Here is a 21,879-nt window from a genome sequence, read left to right as displayed (position 1 = left end):
ATGTGATGGAAAGGAAATAGTATCAGCCAGAATGATATTAGTTGAGGTAGCAGTAACATGTATAGTTGCTCTTCTTATGTCAGAGGCACCAGTGGTTATCACTAGGTTATTGGACAACAACAATGTATGAAGAAAAGTCAAATCATGTCAAGCTGTGTGTTACAGTATGTGTAGAAAAAGCTTCTAGCTCTGAATGAATTCCAGTGTGCACGCTGCATCCTGTTGATACTGAAGATTGAAATTGTAGTAGGACAAGAAGACCAGAACAAAGGAGGTTCCTTCACACAGCACCTCTTTTTCTCTGCTCATCATCCATCGCTGGTTAGTCTGCGTCATTGGACCTAAAAGAAAGATTAGATTATAAACATCAGCGTTACTAGAAATGGCAAAAATAATTGAATCAATCACTTCTGGTTGATTGTCATATGAATACAAAGTGTGGCAAGTCAATTACTTAAAAATTTAGTTTGATAACATGAAAAAGAACATGTGACCAGTAGTATTGCTTTAATCAGAGGTGGACAAAGTACCCAAGTTAATTACTTAAGTCAAAGTACAGATCCCACTGGTCAAATGTTACTCCGATACAAGTGAAAGTTGTCCAGTCAAATTTTTACTTAAGTTAAATCAGGGAAGTACAACCCCAATTCCAAAAAAGTTGGGACAAAGTACAAATTGTAAATAAAAACGGAATTTTCTTATGCTTCACAAATGCAAATTTTGTTTCACGGTTATGACTACTGTACAGAGTTCACAATGAAACATTTTGGAAAATGAAATGATAACCAAGCACTGAAGTGAAAGATCATTACATAAAAAAGCTAAATGAATTGTAATCTCTTACTTTTTTCTTTTTTTACAGGGAAGAAATTACATGGCCAACAAACCTGACATTTTGATAACCATAATGTACTTTATTATAAAATTAACATTAGCTTACAGTGGCACAAATAACAAAAATAGTGAATTAGAACATGGTTCTAGAAAGGTCATAGAAAAAAAAATCTTTTCTGGCTCTTCTTGCCAATTGTGGAAAACAAAACACTTAGACTTACTACCTCACATTATAGTTATCTTCTAGCAAAAAAAAAGTGTTGTGTTAATGTTAATGTAAACCGAGACAAAATGCTGACATGCACTTATTTTAGCTAACGTTAACTAGCTAACTAGAGCGGCGGCTACAATTATCGACATCTTAACCATCTTTTGGCCGTTGCAAAAGTGGAAAAGACTTTCAATACGTAAATTGTGCATGAATAATTACTCAAACTTCGACTGGAAAAAAATGAGTTGATTCCCGATTACTTAGCATATCAGATCACGTGACACCATTCCACAAGTATTGGCACCTTTGTTCACAGTTAACGACACTGTTTCACAATTATCGACATCCAGACGATCATTTATAAAAATAAATAAATAAATAATTGGTATGTGGTATTAAGTGAACAAAACATAGTTTTTTGTTTAAAATTTGTTTTACATAGACTTATATTCAGTACAAAATATCTTTCATATAAATTAGTGCTGTCAAAAATGTCACGTTATTAACGCGTTAACTTGACTCAATTTTAACAGCGATAATTTTTTTATCGCGAGATTAACGCTCTGTGACATGATGTAGGTTTTTCATAAGCTTTTGAAACTGCCAGGAACTTGGAACAGAGACTTTGCTTAGAAAAACGATAGCAGCTAGACTGTAATGCCACGCCCCGCACAGCCAGAGTCCTCTGCCCTCCTTCCCCCCCCCAAAGAATCAGCGCGGGCAGGGCGCCCTAGTAGAGATGGGATTTATGGCTCTTTGATGGGATCCGCATCTTTGTGATCCGTTCTTTGAAAAGAGCCGTTCAAAAGACTGGCTCATTTGGGTCTTTTTAAATATTTATTCAGTTTTAAGAAGACAGCGTCTAAAGAAGCCAGATCCCTCTGAACTGTAAACTCAATGCTATCCCAGAAATCCTTCCTGTAATATGCAAATTTGGCCGCCTCTGATTGGACAGCGCGACGCATCAACAGGCAGAAAGTGTAAAAGTACAAAATGTGTTAAGTGAGCTGAAACAGTAAAGATCAGATTCAATGCAATATTTATCAACGAACAACTTAAAGTTAATATAATAGTGTACTTTATATTATAATCAAGCATGTCAAGCCTACCGTCACTGTGTAACCTGTCTCTCTGATTAGAGTTGTAGACTAACTCAAGCAGTAGATCACTTCACTCATGGTTCTTTTGCTAGCCCCGGTGCTCGGATTAGGTTTCATTTTGCAGTGGCTGTGTCAAGACATGTGTAACACTTCTGTATGCGGGGGTGGAGCACAGAGGACGGCAGGACAGAGATCGGGTTCAAAATAGGCTTTATTGCCACACTTTTCAGTGATTTTTTCTACTTGGAGCAGGCTTCACTCTTAAATAATTCCTAATATAAGGGTGCTGACCCAAATGTGCAACTCAATTTCCAAAGAAAAAGGCCGCACCTTGCATATAATGTCCTTTTATTGCACAAACGCATTTCGGCATGTGCCTTCCTCAGTGTGCAACAATGTAACCACAAAAACACTTTTATATACCCACACCCATTACCACACCCCATTACAACAAACCAATGACAATGAAGTATTTAGATCATGTGTCAAAATAATCCTTAAATTGGAAAAATACATTCACAAAACATTACAGACATTATGTGCATATTTACAATTATGCAATGCAGTATAGCCATCAGTACATTATTACCTTCATAAAAAACAAGTCAGGGATAGCTCTTCATTCATCCCATTCGGTATACACGTATTCAAATTAAAAATATACCACGCCTCTCGCTGTAAGAGATGGTTCTCTCTATTTCCCCCTCGTGGAGACCTGTAAACCATCTCTAATCCCATAAATTTCAACATATTAGCGTCATGGCCAGCAGACTGGAAATGCCTTGCCACAGATGATTTTTCATCGTTTTTTCTTATTGAGCATTTATGTTCAAAAATTCTCGGTTTTAACTGTCTCTTCGTTTTACCCACATAAAGTATTCCACAAGGACAAGTCAAAAGATAAACGACAAAGGTAGACAAACAAGTAATTCTTCCCTTGACTTTGTACGTTTTTCCTGTTTTGGAGTGCGTGAATTCTTTTTCTGTAAGCATAAAGTTACATGCTGCACAGTTAAAACATTTGAAATTACCTTGTGAAACACATGGAGGAAAAGATAAAAACGGTTGAGTGAATGCAGGGAAGTGCGACCGCACTAGTTTATCACGCAGACTTGGCGCTCTTTTGTAACAACTGCGTGGTAGATCCTGAAAAGAATTACCAATATTTGGGTCACTCTGCAGAATATGCCAATGCCGTTGTACAATAGTTTTCAAATCATTTGAGATGTGACCATACGTGGATACTAGAGTGACAGGAGGAATAATGTTAGAACGGTTATGTCTAGCGCTATTAGTAAGTAGATCTGAGCGCTGAATATTGCGCACACGCTCTAAGCAATTGTCCAACAAGTGGCCCGCATATCCCCTGTCACGGAATCTTTCGCACAGTTCCCCTGCTTGTTGCTCAAATACTGCCTCGTTGTTACAAATCCTGCGCACTCTCAACAATTGACTATAAGGTAAACTACGTTTAAGAGAAGGTGGATGGTAACTCTGATAATGTAAAAAGGTGTTGCGATCAGTATCTTTACGATATATTTCAGTATACAAGACATTGTCAACCTTTTTCACGGCATGCCATTTTTGGATGTTTTGGTGAAAAAGGTTGACAATGTCTTGTATACTGAAATATATCATAAAGATACTGATCGCAACACCTTTTTACATTATCAGAGTTACCATCCACCTTCTCTTAAACGTAGTTTACCTTATAGTCAATTGTTGAGAGTGCGCAGGATTTGTAACAACGAGGCAGTATTTGAGCAACAAGCAGGGGAACTGTGCGAAAGATTCCGCGACAGGGGATATGCGGGCCACTTGTTGGACAATTGCTTAGAGCGTGTGCGCAATATTCAGCGCTCAGATCTACTTACTAATAGCGCTAGACATAACCGTTCTAACATTATTCCTCCTGTCACTCTAGTATCCACGTATGGTCACATCTCAAATGATTTGAAAACTATTGTACAACGGCATTGGCATATTCTGCAGAGTGACCCAAATATTGGTAATTCTTTTCAGGATCTACCACGCAGTTGTTACAAAAGAGCGCCAAGTCTGCGTGATAAACTAGTGCGGTCGCACTTCCCTGCATTCACTCAACCGTTTTTATCTTTTCCTCCACGTGTTTCACAAGGTAATTTCAAATGTTTTAACTGTGCAGCATGTAACTTTATGCTTACAGAAAAAGAATTCACGCACTCCAAAACAGGAAAAACGTACAAAGTCAAGGGAAGAATTACTTGTTTGTCTACCTTTGTCGTTTATCTTTTGACTTGTCCTTGTGGAATACTTTATGTGGGTAAAACGAAGAGACAGTTAAAACCGAGAATTTTTGAACATAAATGCTCAATAAGAAAAAACGATGAAAAATCATCTGTGGCAAGGCATTTCCAGTCTGCTGGCCATGACGCTAATATGTTGAAATTTATGGGATTAGAGATGGTTTACAGGTCTCCACGAGGGGGAAATAGAGAGAACCATCTCTTACAGCGAGAGGCGTGGTATATTTTTAATTTGAATACGTGTATACCGAATGGGATGAATGAAGAGCTATCCCTGACTTGTTTTTTATGACGGTAATAATGTACTGATGGCTATACTGCATTGCATAATTGTAAATATGCACATAATGTCTGTAATGTTTTGTGAATGTATTTTTCCAATTGAAGGATTATTTTGACACATGATCTAAATACTTCATTGTCATTGGTTTGTTGTAATGGGGTGTGGTAATGGGTGTGGGTATATAAAAGTGTTTTTGTGGTTACATTGTTGCACACTGAGGAAGGCACACGCCGAAACGCGTTTGTGCAATAAAAGGACATTATATGCAAGGTGCACACTTTTCAGTGAACAATTTCAACACCAAACAACACACACAACTGGCATCTAGTTCAGGGATGAGCTCCTCTGTTCTCGCTCTCCCTCCTTAAGTAGGGCGCAGTCACTGGGAAGACACAAATAGGTTAATTGCTTTCAGGTGTAGTGATTCTGCCACTTACCTTCCCTGACTCCGCCCTCCTGTCACAGACCGACGCTTGACCACGCCCCCACTGCCACATACCCCCACCGCCCGACTCAGGCTGGGCGGCCGTCCGGCCTGCAGCCGACTCCCCCCCCCCCCTTGACGGGAGAGGAAGTCCGCCATGACCATCTGCGCCCCCGGCCTGTGGACCACCTTGAAATTAAAGGGTTAGAGTGCCAGATACCAACGGGTGATCCACGCATTGGCATCCTTCATGCGGTGGAGCCACTGGAGGGGCGCGTGGTCCGAACAGAGGGTGAAAGGGCGCCCCAGCAGGTAGTACCGGAGGGCGAGGACCGCCCACTTGATGGCCAGACATTCTTTCTCTATGGTGCTGTAGTGCCCCTCACGCACCGACAGCTTCCTGCTGATGTACAGGACGGGGCGGTCCTCCCCCTCCACCTCCTGGGACAAAACCGCCCCCAGCCCTCTGTCCGATGCATCGGTCTGCAACATAAAGGGGAGAGAAAAGTCAGGGGAGTGTAAAAGTGGCCCCCCACACAGTGCAGCCTTTACCTCAGAAAAAGCCCACTGGCATTGCTCCGTCCACTGGACCGGATCTGGTGCCCCCTTTTTAGTGAGATCAGTCAGCGGGCTGGTGACGTCCGAATAATTAGGTATAAACCTACGGTAATAGCCAGCCAGCCCCAGGAACTGTCTCACCCCCTTTTTGGTCTTGGGCCTCGGGCAGGCCGCAATTGCTGCCATCTTATTAATTTGGGGACGCACCTGCCCGTTGCCCAAGTGGAAGCCCAGATATCGTACTTCCACCTGCCCAATCGCACACTTCTTTGGGTTGGCTGTGAGCCCCGCTCGCCTCAGTGACCTAAGGACGGCCCTCAGATGTTCAAGGTGCCGCTGCCAGTCATTACTATAGATGATGATGTCATCTAAATACGCGGCCGCATAAGTGGCGTGAGGGCGGAGGACTCTGTCCATCAGCCGCTGAAACGTAGCGGGCGCCCCAAACAGCCCAAACGGAAGGGTGACAAATTGGTGTAAACCAAATGGTGTGGAAAAGGCCGTTTTTTCTCGGGATAGTGGAGTCAAGGGGATCTGCCATTATCCCTTCGTCAAATCCAGCGTCGAATAAAAGCGAGCAGTGCCAAGTCGATCGAGCAACTCATCAATACGAGGCATTGGGTACGCGTCGAATTTAGACACCGCGTTGACTTTTCTGTAGTCCACACAGAACCGGACCGACCCGTCGGCCTTGGGTACTAAGACCACCGGGCTGCTCCAGTCACTGTGGGACTCCTCGACGATGCCCATTTCGAGCATGGTCTCAAGTTCTTCCTGAACCACCTTTTTTTTGTGCTCGGGTAGTCTGTAAGGGCGGCTATGCACTACTACCCCTGGGGGCGTCTCTATGTGGTGCTCTATGAGATTAGTGCGACCGGGCAGGGGCGTGAACACATCCGAAAACTCGGCCTGCAACTGGGCGACCTCCGTGAGCTGGGTCGGGGAGAGGTGGTCTCCACAGGGGACCGGAGGGGTACGTGATGTCAATGCCCCTTTTTGAACCTCCGGCCCCAGCTCCGCCTTCTCCGGAACCACCGACACCAACGCCACGGGGACCTCCTCCTTCCAGAGTTTAAGGAGATTGAGGTGGTAAATTTGTAGCGCCCCACCCCTGTCTGTTTGCCTCACCTCGCAGTCGACGTCCCCGACTCACCGTGTGACCTCAAAGGGACCTTGCCACTTGGCGATCAATTTGGAGCTCGAAGTGGGCAACAGTACGAGTACTTTATCTCCCTGGGTGAACTCCCTAAGGTGCGTACCCTTGTTGTACAGGCGGGCTTGCTGTTCCTGGGCCTGCCGCAAATTTTCCTGGGTTAGGTGGGTGAGCGTGTGGAGTTTTGCGCGCAGGTCCATAATGTATTGAATTTCATTCTTGCTTTGTGAAGGACCCTCCTCCCAATTTTCCCGCAGCACGTCTAAGATGCCACGCGGCTTACGCCCATATAATAATTCGAACGGGGAGAACTCCGTGGAGGCTTGGGGAACCTCTCGCACTGAGAACAACAAGGGTTTGAGCCACTTATCCCAATTACGTGCGTCCTCACTTACGAATTTTTTTATGATATTTTTGAGGGTGCGGTTGAACCGTTCCACTAAACCGTCCGTTTGTGGGTGATACACACTGGTGCGGATCGGCTTAATCCCCAATAACCCATACAGTTCGCGTAGTGTTCGTGACATAAATGTAGTGCCTTGATCAGTCAGAATCTCTTTCGGGATTCTGACTCGGGAGATGACGCGGAAAAGTGCCTCTGCAATACTGCATGCTGAGATATTGCGCTGCTTCCGGGAAATCGCGTTGCATAGTCCACCAGAACTAATATAAAGCGGTACCCTCATGCTGACCGATCTAATAGCCCGACGAGATCCATCCCAATTCTTTCAAACGGGGTCTCGATCAACGGAAGAGGGTGCAAAGGCGCTTTTGGAATGGCCGCTGGATTTACTAACTGGCATTCGCAGTATGCCGTACACCACCTACGAACATCGCCGCAAATCCCCGGCCAATAGAATCGGGCCATTATTCGGGCTAATGTTTTATCCTGCCCCAAGTGTCCAGCCATGGGATTAAAGTGAGCCGCCTGGAATACCAATTCCCGGTGGCTCTTTGGAATCAAAAGCTGCGTGACTCGCTCTTTAGTTTGATTGTCCTGCGTCACTCGGTATAATCTATCCTTCATAATCGCGAAGTAAGGGAAGGACGGTGTGGCGTTCGGCTGGAGCATTTGACCATTGATTACTCTCACTTGGTCAAACGCATGTTGCAGAGTCTCATCTCGTGATTGTTCTAATGGGAAATCCGCGAGGGATTCCCCAATAGAGAGAGGAGGAGCCGGTGGCTCCTCACTCTGACGCGGAGATAACGTAGACGGCTCTGTGACAGCTGCTCCCGCCAAAGCGACACCGGGACCTCCCCCTGTCAAATGGCAGGACCCACTCCTTACTAGGCGTGTCATCAAACCCCGAAATCCCGGCCAATCAGTCCCCAAAATTAAAGAGTGGGTAAGGCGAGGATTAACCGCTGCCTTCACTATAGATTTTTCCCCTCTGAAAAAAATGTGGACTGACACCAAAGGGTAGCTATGAACATCCCCGTGCACACACAACACCTTCACCTCCTGTGCTCCCCCCAATGCCTCGTTTTGAACCAGGCTTTGGTGAATTGAGGTCTGATTACAACCCGAATCCACCTTGGATACTCACTGGTATGCGATACGCTCCGGCCCGATCGAGGGCGGCTTCTGGCGTGTCGGGGATCCAAACCACCACTCCCACCTCTATTGCCGTGCACTGCCGTTGGAGGTGGCCCGGTTCCCCGCAGCGCCAGCAAACCGGCCCGGGCTTTCCCTCTGCACCGGTGATCTGGGGCTCACTCACCTGAGGGGGGGAGAGACAGACACAGAAGGGAGAAACGGGAGGGCACCGCGGGTGCGGCGGGCCGGCTGGGGTGGTGCCGGCCCCCGCCTCCGCGGTGGGGGAATGGGGCGAGGACAGGACACAGGAGGAGGGGGAGAGAGAGAAGAGGAGAGAAGAGGCTGTCTGCTGTCCTGCCGCCGGAACAGCCGCCAAATGGTCCTCCGCCAGCTCGATGGCCTGATCCAGCGACGCCGGCCGGTGGCACTGGACCCACTCCGCGGTTCCTGCTGGCAAGCGTGCGACGAACTGCTCCAGCACCACCTGATCGACGATCTCCTCGGTGTCGCGGTTGTTGGCCCTCAGCCACCGCCAGCAGGCGTCCCGGAGTTGCTGGCCAAACGCGAACGGCTGGCCAACTTCCTGGAAGCGCTGACGCTGCTGATCAGGGGTGTGCCCCACATGCTGGAGGATGGCCCGGCGAAGGTCCGCGTAGGCCAGCCGGCGGTCGGCGGGGGGCTGTAGCGTGGCCAGCTGTGCCTCTCCCGTTAGCAGGGGGAGGAGGTGCGCCGCGCGCTGCTCCATCGGCCACCCCGAGGTCTCCGCGACTTGCTCGAAGAGCGTGATGAATGCCTCGGGGTCGTCCTGCGGGCCCATCTTTGTTAGGGTGAGGGGGGATGGGCCCGCGGAGGGAGTGTTGGTGGACCCCGCCGACGCGAGGAGGTGCCGGAACGCCTGTCGATCTTCTTGTTGAGCCAACACCAGGGCCTCGAACCGCTGTTCTTGCTCCTTTCGGAGGGTGAGTAGCGCCTGGTGCTGGCTTTGCTGGGCCGTGGTGAGGGCGTGGACCAGTTCAGCGAACGGGGAGGACTCCATGGGGCTGTTAGGCTGCTGTGCTCCAGGTCCCGGGTTTCGGCACCACTGTAACACTTCTGTATACGCGGGTGGAGCACAGAGGACGGCAGGACAGAGATTGGGTTCAAAATAGGCTTTATTGCCACACTTTTCAGTGAACAATTTCAACACCAAACAACACACACAACTGGCGTCTAGTTCAGGGATGAGCTCCTCTGCTCTCGCTCTCCCTCCTTAAGTAGGGCGCGGTCACTGGGAAGACACACAAACAGGTTAATTGCTCTCAGGTGTAGTGATTCTGCCACTTACCTTCCCTGACTCCACCCTCCTGTCACAGACCGGTGCTTGACCACGCCCCCGCTGCCACAACGTGTTATGCTTTGCAATAAAAAAAACCATTGGTACAAAACAAGCCCATTCACATTTTTATGCTGATAAGAGAATTACAATGGTTTTTCATGTGACAAAAATGTGCGATTAAATTGCGATTAATTGCGAGTTAACTATGACAGTCGCAACATTAATCACGATTAAATATTTTAATCGCTTGACAGCACTAATATAAATATATAGATGTCGGTGTTTACGTAAATGAGGAAGTAATTCTAAATGTTTGTAAACAAATTAACTGATCATGTTTAACCTGGGGGCGGCACGGTGGTGTAGTGGTTAGCGCTGTCGCCTCACAGCAAGAAGGTCCTGGGTTCGAGCCCCGGGGCTGGCGAGGGCCTTTCTGTGTGGAGTTTGCATGTTCTCCCCGTGTCCGCGTGGGTTTCCTCCAGGTGCTCCGGTTTCCCCCACAGTCCAAAGACATGCAGGTTAGGTTAACTGGTGACTCTAAATTGACCGCAAGTGTGAATGTGAGTGTGAATGGTTGTCTGTGTCTATGTGTCAGCCCTGTGATGACCTGGCGACTTGTCCAGGGTGTACCCCGCCTTTCGCCCGTAGTCAGCTGGGATAGGCTCCAGCTTGCCTGTGACCCTGTAGAAGGATAAAGCGGCTAGAGATGAGATGAGATGTTTAACCTGTCAGAAAATCTTTTTGTTCCACTTTGTACCCACTTTCTAAGTATTTTTGTGGATCACATTTTGTTAATCATTCGTTGTTGCTTGTATTAATTTCTAGTTTTGTAGTTTACCAATAAATGTCAACAGGCAACTGACATTGTAACCGCATGAGAATCCATGTCAAAGGTCGCATCTCATTCCTCAAACCAAAATATAAAATGTCTACTGATATTGTAATATGCGGTAGATATTCACAACAAACTGCACAAAAATATTTTCTGAATGGAAGAGAAAAATCTGAATATTTCAAACGTAATTTTTTTACATGTAATTATTTTATAAGAACTGGCACCTTATTGTGGTGGAGGGGTTTGTGTGCTTGAATGATCCTAGGAGCTACCGTATGTTGTCGGGGGCATTACACCCCTGTTAGGGTCTCCCAAGGCAGACAGGTCCTAGGTGACAGGCCAGACTAAGAGCAATTCACCAAAACCCTTATGGATAATAAAAGATCAAGGACCGTGACGTCGGCCGGTATGGCGCAGCCAGGGCCCCACCCTGGAGCCAGGCCCGGGGTTGGGGCTCGTATGCGAGCCCTTGGTGGCCGGCCTGGCCGGGCTCAGCCCGAAGCGGTGACGTGGGCCCAACCTCCTGTGGGTTAACCACCCACAGAGGTAGCCATAGGGGGCTGGTGCAGTGTGGATTGAGCGGCAGTCAAAGGCAGGGGCCTTGATGACCTGATCCCCGAACACAGCGGCTAGTTGTTGGGACATGGAATGTCACTTCGCTGGGGGGGAAAGAGCCTGAGCTTGTGTGGGAGGTTGAGAGGTACCGGCTAGAGATAGTCGGGCTCACCTCCACACACAGCTTGGGCTCCGGAACCCAGCTCCTCGAGAGGGGCTGGACTCTCCACTTCTCTGGAGTCGCCCACGGTGAGCGGCGATGGGCTGGTGTGGGCTTGCTTATAGCTCCTCAGCTCAGCCGCCATGTGTTGGAGTTTACCCCAGTGAATGAGAGGGTCTCCTCTCTGCGCCTTTGGATCGGGGAGAGGGCTCTTGCTGTTGTTTGTGCCTATGGGCCGAATAGCAGTATAGGAGTATCCGGCCTTCTTGGAGTCCCTGGGAGAGGTACTGAGAGGTGCTCAGACTGGGGACTCCATTGTTCTACTGGGGGACTTCAACACTCACATGGGCGATGACAGTGACACCTGGAGGGGCATGATTGGGAGGAACGGCCTCCCCAATCTGAACCCGAGTGGTGTTTTGTTATTGGACTTCAGTGCTAGTCACGGTTTGTGCATAACAAACACCATGTTTGAGCATAGGGGTGTCCATAAGTACACATGGCACCAGGACACCTTAGGTCGGAGGTCAATGATCGACTTTGTTGTCGTTTCATCTGATCTCCGGCCTTATGTACACTCAGGTGAAGAGAGGGGCTGAGCTGTCAACTGATCACCACCTGGTGGTGAGTTGGATCCGCTGGCGGAGGAGGAAGCCAGACAGACCTGGCAGGCCCAAACGTATGGTGAGGGTCTGCTGGGAACGTCTGGCCGAGCACTTTGTTGGGGAGGTCTTTAACTCCCACCTCCGGGAGAGCTTCTCCCAGCTTCCGAGGGAGGCGGGGGACATTGAGTCTGAGTGGACCATGTTCTCTACCTCCATTGTAGACGCAGCTGTTCGGAGCTGTGGCTACAAGGTCTCCGGTGCCTGTCGTGGCGGCAATCCCCGAACCCGGTGGTGGACACCGGAAGTAAGGGATGCTGTCAAGCCAAAGATGGAGTCCTATCAGGCCATGTTGGCCTCCAGGACTCCTGAGGCAGCTGACGGGTATTGGCAGGCCAGGCGTGCCGCAGCTCGGGCAGTTGCGGAGGCAAAAACTCGGAACTAGGAGGAGTTCGGTGAGGCCATGGAGGAGGACTATCGATCGGCCTCGAAGAAATTCTGGCAAACCGTCCAGTGCCTCAGGAGGGGGAAGCAGTACTCTGCCAACACTGTTTACAGTGCGGGTGGGGAGCTGTTGACCTTGACTGGGGACATTGTCGGGCGGTGGAAGGAATACTTCGAGGATCTCCTCAATCCCACCGTCACGTCTTCCATTGAGGAAGCGGAGGCTGATGACCAGGGTTAGACTCGCCCATTACCCAAGCCGAAGTCACTGATGTGGTTTGCAAGCTCCTCGGTGGCAAGGCACCAGGGGTGGATGAGATCCGCCCTGAGTATCTCAAGTCTCTGGATGTTGTAGGGCTGTCTTGGCTGACACGCCTCTGCAACATTGTGTGGTGGTCGGGGACAGTGCCTCTGGAGTAGCAGACTGGGGTGGTGGTCCCTCTTTTTAAGAAAGGGGACCGGAGAGTGTGCTCCAATTATAGGGGAATCACACTGTGGCAGCGGGGGCATGGTCAAGTGTCGGTCTGTGAAGGGAAGGTGGAGTCAGGGAAGGTAAGTGGCAGAATCATTGCACCTGACGGGAATTAACCTGTGTTTGTGTGTCTTCCCCAGTGACCACTCCCTATAAGAGGAGAGGGAGAGCAGAGGAAGGGAGCTCTCTCGACCAGAACACGTGTGTGTGGCGTGTGTGTGTATGAGCAAACACGTAAAAGCTGAAAATCTGAAAATAAAAGAGTTATTGAGAACTCAGTTCTGGCCTGCCGTGCTTCTGTGCTCCACCCACCTGGTATAATACAACAGTGGTGCTGAAACCCGGGACAGTGCAGAAGGGAACGGCCACATGGAGTCCTCCCCCTTCCAGGACCTGGTCCATGCCCTCGCCATGGCCCAACAGAGCCAGCACCAGGCGCTGATCACCCTCCGGAAGGAGCAAGAACAATGCTTCAAAGCCCTGGTGCTGGCGCAACAGGAAGATCGCCAGGCATTCCGGCACCTTCTCGCGTCAGTGGGGGCCTCGATCACCACCGCCGCGGACCCTCCCCACCTCACCCTAATGAAGATGGATCCGCAGGACGACCCTGAAGCCTTCCTCACTCTTTTTGAGCAGGCAGCTGAGGCGTGGGGTTGGCTGGTGGAACAACGCGCAGCGCGCCTCCTCCCCCTGCTAACGGGCGAGGCACAGCTGGCCGTGCTACAGCCCCCCGCCGACAGCCAGCTGGGCTACGTGGACCTTCGCAGGGCCATCCTCCAGCATGTGGGTCACACCCCAGAGCAGCAGCAGCAGTGCTTCCGTGCACTGCGCCTGGAGGAGGTCGGCCGGCCGTTCGCGTTTGGCCAGCAACTCCGGGATGCCTGCCAGGGGTGGCTGAGTGCCGACAACCGCGATGCTGAGGGAATCATTGATCTGGTGGCGCTGGAGCAATTAATTCATCGCTCGACTTCTGGAAGGAACTGCGGAGTGGGTCCAGTGCCATCGCCCGGCATCACTGGATCAGGTCATCGAGCTGGCGGAAGACCATATGGCGGCTGTTCCGATGGCAGGACAGCGTGTCTCCCCTTCTCCCCTCTCCTGTCTCTCTCTCCCCCCCTTCTGTTCCTTATCCTCGCCCCATTCCCCCACCACGGAGGTGGGGGCCGGCTCCACCCCAGCCGGCCCGCCGCACCTGCGGTGTCCTACGATTTCCTACTTCCGTGTCTGTGTCTTCCCCCCCTCAGGTGAGTGATCTCCGGAACACCAGTGCAGAGACAGAGCCTGGGCCGGTATGCTGGCGCTACGGGGAACCGGGGCACCTCCAGAATCAGTTTTCGGCAATGGAGGTGGGCGTGATGGTCCGGATCCCCGACGCCCCAGGGACCGCCCTCGATCGGGCTGGAGCATATCGCATACCGGTGAGTATTCAAGGGGATATGTATCAGGCTTTGGTGGACTCCGGCTGTAATCAGACCTCAATCCACCAAAGCCTGGTGCAAGATGAAGCATTGGGCAGAGCACAATTGGTGAAGGTGTTGTGTGCGCATGGGGATGTTCACAACTACCCTTTAGTGTCGGTCCACATTCTATTTCGAGGGGAGAAATTTAGAGTACAGGCGGCGGTTATTCCTCGCCTTACCCACTTGATAATTTTGGGGACTGATTGGCCGGGATTCAGGGAATTAATGACACATTTAGTGAAGAGTGGGGCCTGCCATAATTTAGCGGGGGGAGGTCCTGGTGTGGCTTTGGTGGGAGCAGCTGTCACAGAGCCGTCCACGTCATCACCGCGTCAGAGTGAGGAGCAGCAGGCTCCTCCTCCCTCTCTTGGGGAATCCCTCGTGGATTTCCCATTAGAGCACTCATGAGACGAGACTCTGTGGCATGCGTTTGACCAAGTGAGAGTAATTGATGGTCAAACGCTCCAGCCAAACGCCACCCTGTCCTTCCCCTATTTCTCCATTTTTAAGGATAGATTATACCAAGTGACGCAGGACACTCAGACTAAGGAGCCAATAACACAGCTTTTGATCCCAAAGAGCCGCCGGGCATCTATATTCCAGGCGGCTCACTTCAATCCCATGGCCGGACACTTAGGGCAGGATAAGACACTAGCCCAAATAATGGCCAGGTTCTATTGGCCAGGGATTCGCGGCGATGTCCATAGGTGGTGTACGGCGTGCCGCGAACACCAGTTAGTAAATCCAGCGGCCATCCCAAAAGCGCCTCTGCGCCCTCTGCCATTAATTGAGACCCCATTCGAAAGAATTGGGATGGATCTCGTCGGGCCATTAGATTGATCAACATGAGGATATCACTTTATTTTAGCTCTGGTGAACTATGCAACGCGATATCTGGAAGCAGTGCCTCTTCGCAATATCTCAGCACGCAGTATTGCGGAAGCACTCTTCCGCGTCATCTCCCGAGTCAGAATCCCCAAAGAGTTTCTGACTGATCAAGGCACTAGGTTTATGTCACGCACACTGCGCGAACTGTAGATGTGCTGCATGAAAATTGGGAGGAGGGAACTTCACCAAGTAAAAATGAAATTCAGTACATTATCGACCTGCGCGCCAAACTCCATACCCTAACGCACTTAACCCAGGAGAATTTGCGGCAGGCCCAAGAATGTCAAGTCTGTCTGTACAACAGGGGCACGTGCCTTAGGGAGTTCACACCGGGAGATAAAGTACTCGTGTTGTTGCCCACGTCGAGCTCCAAATTAATCGCCAAGTGGCAAGGACCCTTTGAGGTCACACGGCGAGTTGGGGACGTCGACTATGAGGTGAGGCGAACGGACAGGGGTGGGGCGTTACAGATTTACCACCTCAATCTGTTAAAACTTTGGAATGAGGAGGTCCCCGTGGCGTTGGTGTCGGTAGTTCCAGAGAAGGCGGAGCTGGGGCCGGAGGTTCAAAAGGGAAAATTGACATCGCCCACCGCTCCGGTCCCCTGTGGAGACCACCTCTCTCCAACCCAGCTCACGGAGGTAGCCCAGTTGCAAACAGAATTTTCTGACGTGTTTTCGCCCCTGCCTGGCTGCACCCACCTCATAGAACACCACATTGAGATGCCCCCGGGGGTAGTAGTGCGCAGCCGCCCTTACAGACTGCCTGAACACAAGAAAAAGGTGGTTAGGGAAGAACTCGAGGCCATGCTCAAAATGGGCATCGTCAAGGAGTCCCACAGTGACTAGAGCAGCCCAGTTGTCTTGGTTCCCAAGGCTGATGGGTCGGTCTGGTTCTGTGTGGACTATAGAAAAGTCAACACGGTGTCCAAGTTTGACGCATACCCAATGCCTCATATTGACAAGTTGCTCAATCGACTAGGCATGGCTCGCTTTTATTCAACACTGGAATTGACAAAGGGATATTGGCAGATCCCCTTGACTCCGCTATCCTGAGAGAAAATGGCCTTTTCCACACCGTTTGGCTTACACCAGTTCATCACACTTCCTTTTGGGCTGTTTGGGGCGCACGCTCCATTCCAGCGGCTTATGGATAGGGTCCTCCGCCCCCAAGCCACCTATGCGACTGCATACCTGGATGACATTATTATTTACAGTAATGACTGGCCACGGCACCTAGAGCACCTAAGGGCTGTCCTTGGGTCGCTGAGGCGAGCGAGACTCACAGACAACCCGAAGAAGTGTGCAATTGGGCTGGTGGAAGTACGGTATCTGGACTTTCACTTGGGCAATGGGCAGGTGCGTCCCCAAATCAATAAGACAGCAGTGATTGCGGCCTGCCCGAGGCCCAAGACCAAAAAGGGGGTGAGACAGTTCCTGGGGCTGGCTGGCTACTATCATAGGTTTATACCTAATTATTCGGACGTCACCAGCTCGCTGACAGATCTCACTAGAAAGGGGGCACCATCCAGTCCAGTGGACGGAGCAATGCCAGCGGGCTTTCTCTAAGGTAAAGGCTGCACTGTGTGGGGGCCACTATTACACTCCCCTGACTTTTCTCTCCCCTTTGTTTTGCAGACAGATACATCGGACAGAGGGCTGGGGGCTGTTCTGTTCCAGGAGGTGGAGGAGGAGGACCGTCCAGTGCTGTACATCAGCTGCAAGCTATCGGTGCGCGAGGGCAGGTACAGCACCATAGAGAAGGAATGCCTTGCCATCAAGTGGGCGGTCTTTGCCCTCCGCTACTACCTGCTGGGGTGCGCTTTCACCATCTGGTCAGACCACTCGCCCCTGCAGTGGCCCCACCGCATGAAGGATGCCAACACGCGGATCACCCATTGGTATCTGGCACTCCAGCCGTTTAAGTTCGAGGTGGTCCACAGGCCGGGGGCGCAGATGGTCGTGGCGGATTTCCTCTCCCGTTGGGGGGAGTCACCTGCAGGCTGGACGGCTCCCCGGCCTGAGTCAGGTGGTAGGGGTATGTGGCAGTGGGGGCGTGGTCAAGCATCAGTCTGTGAAGGGAGGGCAGAGTCAGGGAAGGCAAGCGGCAGAATCACTGCACCTGATGGGAATTAACCTGTGTTTGTGTGTCTTCCCTAGTGACCGCGCCCTATAAGAGGAGAGGGAGAGTAGAGGAAGGGAGCTCTCCCGACCAGAACACGTGTGTGTGGCGTGTGTGTGTATGAGCGAACGTGTAAAAGCTGAAAAGCTGAAAATAAAAGAGTTACTGAGAACTCAGTTCTGGCCTGCCGTGCTTCTGTGCTCCACCCACCTGGTATAATACAACACACACTTCTCAGCCTCCCCGGGAAGGTTTACTCCAGGGTACAGGAGAAGAGAATTCAGCCAATAGTCGAACCTCGGATCCAGGAGGAACAATGTGGTTTTTGTCCTGGTCGTGGAACACTGGACCAGCTCTATAGCCTTCATAGAGTGCTCGAGGGTTCATGGGAGTTTGCCCAACCAGTCCACATGTGCTTTGTGGATCTGGAGAAGGCATTCGACTGTGTCCCTCATGGTATTCTGTGGGGGGTGCTTCGGGAGTATGGTGTTCGGGGCTCTTTGCTAAGGGCTGTCCGGTCCCTGTACGAACGGAGCAGGAGTCTGGTTCGCATTGCTGGCAGTAAGTCAGACCTGTTCCCAGTGCATGTTGGACTCCGGCAGGGCTGCCCTTTGTCACTGGTTCTGTTCATAATTTTTATGGACAGAATTTCTAGGCGCAGCCAGGGGCCGGAAAGAATCCTGTTTGGGAACCACAGGATTTCATCTCTGCTTTTTGCAGATGATGTTGTCCTGTTGGCTTCTTCAAACCAGGACCTTCAGCATGCACTGGGGCGGTTTGCAGTCGAGTGTGAAGTGGCTAGGATGAGAATCAGCACCTCCAAGTCCGAGGCCATGGTTCTCGACCGGAAAAGAGTGGCTTGCCCTCTCCAGGTTGGTGGAGAAGTCCTGCCTCAAGTGAAGGAGTTTAAGTATCTCGGGATCTTGTTCACGAGTGAGGGAAGGATAGAGCGTGAGATCGACAGGCGGATCGGTGCAGCCGCCGCAGTGATGCGGTCGCTTTACCGGTCCGTCGTGGTGAAGAAGGAGCTGAGCCAAAAGGTGAAGCTCTCGATTTATTGGTCGATCTACATTCCGACTCTCACCTATGGTTATGAGCTTTGGGTAATGACCGAAAGAACAAGAACGCGGATACAAGCGGATGAAATGAGTTTCCTTCGCAGGGTGGCTGGGCACTCCCTTAGAGATAGGGTGAGAAGCACAGTCACTTGGGAGGAGCTCGGCGCAGAGCCGCTGCTCCTCCACATCGAGATGAAATCAGCTGAGGTGGCTCAGGCATCTCTTTCGGATGCCTCCTGGATGCCTCCCTGGGGAGGTGTTCCAGGCATGTCCCCCCGGGAGGAGGCCCTGGGGAAGACCCAGGACACGCTGGAGGGATTATGTCTCTCGGCTGGCCTGGGAACGCTTCAATGTTCTTCCTGAGGAGCTGGCCGAGGTGTCTGGGGAAAGGGAAGTTTGGGCTTCCATGCTCAGACTGCTGCCTCCGTGACCCGGCCCCGGATAAGCGGATGAAGACAAGACGAGAATTTAATTCTGGTCTAATTCTATTTATTGCAATTGGATTCCAAATTCTCTATAAACATTCCATTCTGTTATGGATCAGAAAAAAAATTAAAATCACAGCACTTTTATTTTTTTTTTAAAAGTACTTCATCTGCTTCAACAATGTTACACAAAGATCGATCCATAACAGTTGTAAATGTCCCTTAATTCCACAGGGTGTCGATAATGGTGGACACCGGTGAAAGTGATCACTATTATCAACACCTCACGTGATTCTCAAACGCACGTTTAGATACAAAATGGCGACTGTCGAATGAAAGAGTAAGAAACAAAGTAGGTTTTGACGAGGAGATCATGAAATATCAGTGAATTTGATCAGTAAAAACATGTCCATGATCTTTCCACCGTGCTTACCTGCGATGATAACGTCCGGGTTTTCCTCAAATTGCTGATTGTGATTTTTTTTTATTGGTAAATCTGAAAAGGTGTCGATAATTATGGACTGTCGATAATTGTAGATTGGAGCTACCACTTTAACTAACTAGTTGACATTAACTAGTGTTTACTTATTGAGGTAATTTTAATTCTCTAACTAATTCTTTTTGGTAATCTGGAAAACACAAAGCACTGGACTTACTACCTCAGCACATTAGTCAGTATAATAAAACCACCTTCCAGCAAAAGCAACGGAGTTGTTTTAATGTTGTAAACTGAGACAAATGTGCTAATTTTAGCTAGGTAGAACACTGCAAATGTGAAGCTTTTCAACAGCTGTTCTGACAGAAAATTCAATTGGAGGAAGTCTCTATTTTTTTTACTTCAATGACAAGGATAATGGGAAAAAAAAAGGTGACTTACTCAGAGAAGGTTGAGGTGTCCGTGCGGCTCTGGACATCTGTGACAAAAGGCTGAGCAGGTTGTAGTGCGGCTGTGGCTTTGTGGTGGCAGAGACCGGCTGGCAGATGTGCTCCAAGATTGAAATCAACAAAAAGAAAACACAAGCTGCAAAACCATCTTTTATAAGACAACAAAAACATCTTGTTACATCGGTTAACTTTTAAATGTTTGAACCCGCACTTTTCTTTCACCTTCCCAAGATGCTTAGCTGTTTACAGTAAATTACTGTAAATAATGGCCTTCTTTTAAAGTACTGTAATTACCTTTTTTTCTCCCAGGTTGCACTGCACTTTACACTATGATACTGTATGACATGCATACAGCAGAATACTGTTAAGATTTCATTTACATCAAAGTTTTACAGTGCTGCCCATGGTATTTTAGTATGTATATGTTACCTATGAAAGTGCACGCAGTGTACCTTTTAAGCTTTACTCCAAAAGTGCATTACCATTTTACTTCATGCAAAACTCCAGCTTAAAGATACATGATAAAGGTACAATAGATAAGGATAGGGGCGGCACGGTGGTGTAGTGGTTAGCACTGTCGCCTCACAGCAAGAAGGTCCTGGGTTCGAGCCCAGCGGCCGGTGAGGGCCTTTCTGTGTGGAGTTTGCATGTTTTCCCTGTGTCTGTGTGGGTTTCCTCCAGATGTTCCGGTTTCCCCCACAGTCCAAAGGCATGCAGGTTAGGCTAATTGGTGGCTCTAAATCGACCATAGGTGTGAATGTGAGTGTGAATGCTTGTCTGTGTCTATGTGTTAGCCCTGTGATAACCTGGAGACTTGTCCAGGGTGTACCCTGCCTTTCGCCCGTAGTCAGCTGGGATAGGCTCCAGCTTGCCTGCGACCCTGTAGGACAGAATAAGCAGCTACAGATAATGGATGGATGGATGGATAAGGATAAAACTTTCCCTTTTTCTGAGAGTGTAAAACTACACCCTGTGTGAAATAATGGCTTCTACGCAAAAGAAGTACGGATATAGTGCACCAGGTGTCAGTTTTCTGTTCAACACACCAGTCCAGATCACTTTTTACCATTATATCTCTAAGTCCTGAAAGTTTATTTTTTAAAATCTTGTGCACATAAGATTTACGATGAATTTACTATAAATTCATATGTCTCCCTAAAGACTCAAGATGCACAGAGCCACCATATAATGGAGAGAACACTGCAATTCAAGCTTTATTTTCACCTCAGAATGACATACAATGAAATTCTTGCTGCTCTTGCATGAACACACAAGACTGTCATCAGCAGGAATATGCGCATACTGAAGGACAAAAGGCTCAGCTGATACAAGGACTACTCCATGCATGACATGTTCCCACAACATAAATATCTTGCTCACACAAGATAGAGAACTTGGTCCCACAAAATAAATAACTTAAGCACACAAGATAACAACTTATTGCCAGAAGATATTATCTTGCATGCACAAGTTAGTTAACATGTATACACAAGATAAAAAACATGCGGACGTAAAATAAATAACTTGCACATGCAAGAAAATACCTTGTTCCCACAAGATAAATAACTTGCTAACACAAGATCAATAACTTAGGCACACAAGATAAATCACTTGTTCTCATAAGATAAATAACTTGCTCTCACAAGATAAATCAATTGTGCACACAAGATAAATAACTTGCGCAGACAATAATTCGTGCACACAAGATCAATAACTTGCGCACACAAGATCAATAACTTGCTCAGACGAGATCAATAACTTGCTCAGACGAGATCAATAACTTGCTCAGACGAGATCAATAACTTGTGCACACGAGATCAATAACTGGCGCACACGAGATCAATAACTTGCCCACACGAGATCAATAACTTGCACACACGAGATCAATAACTTGCTCACACAAGATAAATCAATTGTGCACACAAGATCAATAACTTGTTCCCACAAGATAAATAACTTGCATACACAAGATAAATCACTTGCGCACACAATAATTTGTGCACACGAGATCAATAACTTGTGCACACGAAATCAATAACTTGCACACACGAGATCAATAACTTGCCCACACAAGATCAAGAACTTGCTCACACGAGATAAATCAATTGTGCACACAAGATCAATAATTTGTTCCCACAAGATAAATAACTTGCATACACAAGATAAATCACTTGCGCACACAATAATTTGTGCACACAAGATAAATAACTTAGACACATAAGATTAATAACTTGTGCACACGAGATCAATAACTTGTTCCCACAAGATAAA

At 48.9% G+C, this 21,879-nt stretch overlaps 1 protein-coding gene across 2 annotated transcripts in view; it reads right to left on the bottom strand.

Annotated features, from left to right (window-relative positions):
- Nucleotides 1-19,913, bottom strand: part of g6fl (g6f-like) — a 69,254-nt gene extending 49,341 nt beyond the window's left edge. Inside the window, exons 1-2 of one of the 2 annotated variants that reach the window (XM_060921554.1) lie at nucleotides 19,601-19,913; nucleotides 292-341 (exon numbers count right to left, since the gene is read on the bottom strand). The gene's annotated coding sequence lies outside the window, so the exon portion shown is untranslated. Of the gene's footprint in view, nucleotides 1-291; nucleotides 342-9,712; nucleotides 9,758-19,600 lie in introns of those variants that run through there. The other variant, XM_060921555.1, reaches the window with a different exon arrangement.
- Nucleotides 19,914-21,879: the final 1,966 nt, after the last annotated feature.

Source organism: Neoarius graeffei, chromosome 5 (genome assembly GCF_027579695.1).
Source record: "Neoarius graeffei isolate fNeoGra1 chromosome 5, fNeoGra1.pri, whole genome shotgun sequence".
Lineage (NCBI taxonomy): Eukaryota > Metazoa > Chordata > Actinopteri > Siluriformes > Ariidae > Neoarius > Neoarius graeffei.
The sequence above is the reverse complement of the archived record's forward strand: the minus strand, read 5'-3'. Positions and strand labels throughout refer to the sequence as shown.